The 6,483-nt window shown below is 42.8% G+C and overlaps 1 long non-coding RNA gene across 1 annotated transcript; it reads right to left on the bottom strand.

Annotated features, from left to right (window-relative positions):
- Window positions 1-676: 676 nt before the first annotated feature.
- LOC134198992 (uncharacterized) lies at window positions 677-2,353 on the bottom strand. Its single transcript, XR_009973302.1, has 2 exons — window positions 2,086-2,353; window positions 677-1,567 (listed from the first exon to the last, which is right to left on the bottom strand). It is a non-coding gene; the product is annotated as an uncharacterized LOC134198992 (long non-coding RNA).
- Window positions 2,354-6,483: the final 4,130 nt, after the last annotated feature.

Raw genomic sequence — 6,483 nt, 5'->3', positions numbered from 1 at the left:
ATATCGAATCTTTTATGAACTATTTTTTACTATTTATCAAAGATTCAAGTGTTGTTATGACTATTTTAAGACTTATTCAAGTTAATTTATCGATCCAAAGCAAACAAATGTTGTCGTATATATTGGTGTCGCAAGCAACCGTTCTGATTTTCAGCCTAAAGTGGCTTTTATGTCAAGGTATAAAACTTCTCTGCTTCTCAGAAAGTTTACATCTAAGCGTCCAACACTAACTAGCAAGTCTAATTATCAAATTTAATTCAATTAATATTAAAATGTGCCCATTAACCCATAATAACCCAACATATTAAACCAGTTATTGCATGAATTGAACGCCATGTGCATAATTAAATTCGTCGGAACACTGGACTGGTACGTGTGTTCATTCAGACGGAATCTATCCATTATCTATTGTTTGAAGATTCAAGGTAGTTATGAATCTTTCAAATATGGTTGGTTAGCTTGTCGATTTCAAGTCTAATCTCTATATATAAAAATGAATTGCTGTTCGTTAGTCTCGCTAAAATTCGAGAACGGCTGGACCGATTTGGCTAATTTTGGTCTTGAATTATTTGTGGAAATCCAGTGAAGGTTTAAAAGGTAAATAAATATGAAAATGCTTATATAAATATAAATATGCACGTCAGCCTACAAGGGCAATAAAAAAAAAATGCTCGGATTAAAAATAAAAACAAACAATTTTGTTTTTCCTTTGATGTTGTTTGTTTTAAGTTTATTTTATACAAAATTTTAAGCCTTTTATTTATCGATTGAGGCACTATGAAATCCGCCGGGTCAGCTAGCTTATAATGAAATTCTTTCTAAGGTACAAGAACTGTGAAGCGAAGGATTTTATAGGTTATAACTGTGGTCTATGTACTCCTTCAACAAGACTAGAAATAGCAGTTAGGACTAGCCAAGTCAATAATAAAAAGACGTTTTTATTCTACTGATTTCTCGGCAGCCACTATTCCGATATCTGTTTTCTACTCGTAAAATATTTTAGGAAAGTGAAAAAAATCCTAAACATTGTCTGTATATTTTCATATATTTAGTATTATTTCTATTGGGTACTTGTGAAAGCGGTGCCTGAAGGGGCTTTCGCATGAGTTGTTTTCGTCAATTTTCTTCGTTTTTTGCGTGTCCCAGATATAATTGAAACTAAACTTATGATTTGAACCTTGCCATTACGAGAATTTCCAACGATTGAATACTTAAGTTTTCGTGGACGACTGGTCATTCACTCTGCTATCAGTCCTTCATTCGTGTGTGGTCTTTTAACTTTTTTTTATGAATCTTGCTTAGCTCCTTTTGCTGGGCTATTTTTCTGGGCTAGTGATCTTCACAAATGTCTGTCTGTGTCACTTGACGCTGATATGAATATTTAATGTTGGTGAAATCTTTTATATATTTTTTCTGTGCGTGTGTTTGTCACTGAACTCCTCCTAAGCGGCTGGACCGATTTTAATGAAATTTTCTGTGTATCTTCAGGTGGATTCGAGAATGGTTTACATTTACAAATCAGCCCGGCAGATGGCGCTGCCGTCGGTATCTAGGTATTTTTTCTTTCCTAGAAATAATTTATATGGTAAAACAACGTTTGCCGGCCAGCTAGTATAATATAAGACTGACAGGTTAATAGTATATCTGAACGTAGTTCAGCTATATCTGAACACTTCCATGTCTCAGGTGGTTCTAGTTGATCTTTAGCACTCTTCATCAATTTATATCCATAATAATTACTGACACTGTTAACTCAACTACTCTCAAAACTGAACCGACGGTCTTGACGTCAGATAATTTGAGCAAAAAAAGTTTCATCACAAAGTGAACATGTAATACCACAGAGAGATAAACCATTAAAAGTTTATTTAAAAATTAACACAGTTAAAAGTTCGCGGGGGCTTCGTGATGTAATGAATATGGAGGCTAAATTTGTAAAATTTACTTTTCGGAACTAATTCGGCTATTTGACCTCATATTTCATAAAAATGATTTTTATTTACTGAAAAATAAATAATTTAATACAATCGTTTTAAATTATGTAACGATAGTATTTGCTAGACAAGAAAACAGAAGCGTACATACCTCGAGTATTCCTCAATTATCATCTAATTTTTCTTTAATCTTAATGGCGCTAGGGCGTATTGTAGGTCTGCACGTGTGAGCACCGTTATCCTGCCCACTGCTGCCGTAAAGCAGTAAATGTTTGAAGAGTGAGTTTGGTCATTATAAAATACAATTGAGACTCCGAAAGCAAGATTCCGATGATCATTCGGGGCAGAGCTCCGATCTCTACCAAAATCTTTAAATGGAAAATTTCAATTATTTCTTTTATTAACGTATTTAGGTTAACCAGTGCTCGTCAAATGATTTCGAACATTGTCATTGACATTCCAATATCCATTCCATTTGTCTATAACTAGTCAGGTAATAAGTATTGTCACACAGTAAAAACTTTTTTTTTAGAATGCTGGCCACAAAAAAGTTTATTGAATTCGAATTTCGAATTGTTCATGAAAATAAAAATGTATACTTTTAGAATTTTACTCATTTTTAAATATGGAGTGGACGCTTAAATAAGACCGTGTTGCAGTTATTGCGTTGCATCGTTGCGGTTACGCGCTAATTCAAATTTTTAACATACTGAAAATTTTTAATATAACCAAAAGATTCGTTTATCGTACCATCAAACGATACAATGAAGACTCTAGTGTAGATGACAGGTCAAGAAGTGGTCGCCCTCAGTCTGTTAGGACTCCAGCAGTGATAAAAGCTGTGAAGGCGCGAATTCAAAGAAATCCCAAACGTAGGCAGAAACTGTTGGTCCTTCAGATGGGGTTAAGCAGAACCACGGTGAAAACGGTGTTAAATGAAGACTTAGGGCTTCGGGCATATCGAAGAAAAACAGGACATCGTTTGAATGCTCGTCTAATGGACCTGAGACTAAAGAGATGCCGCGCTTTGTTGAAGCGGTACGCGGGAAAAAAATATCGGGAAATTCTTTTTTCGGATGAAAAATTTTTTACCGTAGAAGAGAGCTACAACAAACAAAATGATAAGGTGTACGCACACAGTAGTGAAGAAGCGAGCAACCGTATTCCGCGTGTCCAACGAGGTCATTTTCCATCCTCGCCCATGGTATGGTTGGGAGTTTTTTATTGGAGCTTAACAGAGGTACATTTTTGTGAGAAAGGTGTAAAAATGAATGCAGTTGTGTATCAAAATACAGTCCTGACGAACCTTGTGGAACCTGTTTCTCATACCATGTTCAATAACAGGCACTGGGTATTCCAACAAGATTCGGCGCCAGCTCATAGAGCGAAGAGCACACAAGACTGGCTGGCGGCGCGTGAAATCGACTTCATCCGGCACGAAGACTGGCCCTCCTCCAGTCCAGATTTGAATCCGTTAGATTACAAAATATGGCTACACTTGGAGGAAAAGGCGTGCTCAAAGCCTCATCCCAATTTGGAGTCACTCAAGACATCCTTGATTAAGGCAGCCGCCGATATTGACATGGACCTCGTTCGTGCTGCGATAGACGACTGGCCGCGCAGATTGAAGACCTGTATTCAAAATCACGGAGGTCATTTTGAATAAACTTTAGTGTCATAAGAATCTTTTTTTTTTTTTTTTTTTTATTGCCCTTGTAGGCAGACGAGCATACGGCCCACCTGATGGTGAGTGGTTACCGTCGCCCATGGACTTCAGCAATGCCAGGGGCAGAGCCAAGCCGCTGCCTACTGCTTAATACTCTCCACAAGCCTCGTTTGAAGAAGGACATGTCATAGCGCTCAGGAAACACCGTGGAGGGGAGCTCATTCCATAGCCGGATGGTATGTGGCAAAAAAGATCTCTGGAAACGCACTGTGGATGACCGCAGAGGCTCCAGGTAGTATGGATGAACTCTACTCCGGTGGCGGGCGGTGCGATGGTAAAAACGAGATGCCGGTATCATCTCGAACAATTCCTCAGAGCACTCCCCATGGAACATACGGTACAAAATACAGAGGGAACCGAAGTCCCTCCGCAGACCCAGAGGCTCCAAACGATCCGTGAGAATGGGATTATCGACAATCCGAACGGCCCTCCTCTGTATGGAGTCAAATGGAAGAAGCTGGTATTTGGGAGCCCCGGCCCAGAGATGGGAGCAGTACTCCACGCGAGGCCGGACTTGTGCTTTATAAAGCAAAAGCCTTTGTCCAGGCGTGAAGTACCGCTTCGCTCTGTTGAGGACTCCCAGCATTTTGGACGCCAACTTGGCTTTGCCTTCCAAATGACTCCGAAACTGGACATCGCTCGAAATGTCGACCCCAAGTATCCCAATACTCTCGGAAGGTTGCAGGGATACTCCTTGGAATTGCGGCGCCATGACAAAGGGGTCCTTCTTCGCAGTGAACGCGCAAACTTGTGTCTTTATCGGGTTGAATTGAACCAAGTTCAATTCACCCCATTCGGAGACTCGCCCCAGAGAGTTCTCCACTTCAGACACAAGTTTTGATCGTCTCTCTTGCACCGCGCTCCGAGAGAGACTCTGATGGCCGATATATCGCGCATCACCCGTGCTGTCATCCGCATAGCAATGCATGCCATCAATAGACAGCATGTCATTGATATACAGGATGAAAAGCGTGGGGGAGAGCACCGAACCTTGTGGAACGCCAGCGTTAATGGTCATGGTATCAGAACAGTCACCGTCTACAACGACCGTGATGTTCCGCCCATCCAAAAAGCTAGCGATCCACTTGCAGAGACCCTCGGGGATTCCGTAAGATGGTAGCTTCGATAGAAGTGCCCTATGCCAGACCCTGTCGAAGGCCTTCGCGATATCAAGGCTCACAGCAAGAGCCTCGCCCTTGCTCTCCAAGGCTTCAGCCCACCTGTGAGTAAGGTATACAAGAAGATCGCCAGCTGAGCGACCGTGACGGAAACCGTACTGTCGGTCACTGATCAGCTGGCGATCCTCAAGATACTTCAGGAGTTGTGTATTTATTATTCGCTCCATCACCTTGGAAAGCAAGGAAGTTATCGCGATAGGCCTATAGCTCGACGGGTCCGACCGGTCACCCTTCTTGGGGATAGGGTGGACGTGGGCGGTCTTCCATGAAGACGGAACCCTGTTAGCGCAATAAGAGAGGCGATACAAACGCGTTAGCGCAGGTGTCAGCTCAGGGGCGCACGTTTTCAGAACCACTGCGGGGATGCCATCTGGCCCACTCGACTTATGGACGTCCAGGAGTCGGAGCTCCCGCCTAACTGCACACTGTGTGAAGCAGATATCCGGCAGGGAGCTATCACACTGGGGGATGTTCGGTGGAGTGGCACCCCCGTCGTCCACAGTCGAGTTCGAGGCGAAGAGTTTGACCAGAAGGTCAGCCTTCTCTTTCGCGCTGTGGGCCAGAGTGTCATCGGACTTGCGCAGTGGTGGGAGACTAGACCTGCAAAAGTTTCCTTCTGCAGCTTTGGCGAGCGACCCAAAAGCACGGCTCCCGGAGGGATAACTCTTTAATCGCTCGCCAACTCTAGCAACGTGCTCCGACTTCGCCTTGGCAATTATCTTCTTGTAGGACCTGGAAGCGGCGTTATATTTCCGCCTTTCCCCTGAGATGTTAGGATCCCGACGTCTCCTGGCATTATCCCATGCCACGTATGCGGACCGCTTGAGGTGTGCAGCATCCCTACTGGCATTGTTATACCAGGGTCTGCTGCGACCCCCAACGGGCACTTCAGAGGAGGGAATAAACAATTCCATCCCCCGGAGCACCACGTCTTTAAGACGGTCCGCACAGACGTCAGGATCAGCAGAGGAAAAGCAGAACCGCCCCCATGGGTAGGATGCGTAAAATTCACGCAATCCATCCCAATCTGCTGACATATACCGCCAAACTCTACGATACCCGGTCGTCCTTCGACGACCGGGACGAGAGAGTGGTACGGCAGCACGAATAAGGCAGTGATCAGACGATCCTAGCGGAGCGTCGACCACCACACTGTATCCGGCCGGATCTGTGGTCAGCAGAAGGTCCAACAAAGAAGGCTCGTGCCCCTCGATATCTGGGACACGGGTGGGCTGTGTCACCAGCTGGGAGAAGCCGTAGGCCAAGCCGTAGGCCAAGGCCGTAGCTATGTTTTGTTAAGTTCATTTTGGTATATGAATGGTTACATAATGAATAAACTTATTTCAATTATTTTACATTAAACATGTGACAGAATTTATGACCTGACTAGGTATATTCGTATTTGTTTTGTTATGACTATTTTCAAGGCTTCTATTTTCTGATTTTCTGAAGACACTATACAAAACAAAACAGTAAAAAAAGAAAGTCGGTTGGCAAACAGAGGAATAACGAAAAAGAGGTTTTGTCTTCGACTGTTTATATGTATAAATTATATCAGGAGCTATTATATTATATTATATATTATAATGAGCGAAACGAAATACAACAATGAAGGGATTTTAATGAAAGGTATAGTGATGTACTG

The sequence above is a fragment of the Bombyx mori genome, chromosome 5, assembly GCF_030269925.1.
Source record: "Bombyx mori chromosome 5, ASM3026992v2".
In the NCBI taxonomy this organism is placed as follows: Eukaryota; Metazoa; Arthropoda; class Insecta; order Lepidoptera; family Bombycidae; genus Bombyx; species Bombyx mori.
This window is presented reverse-complemented; position numbering and strand designations above follow the sequence as displayed.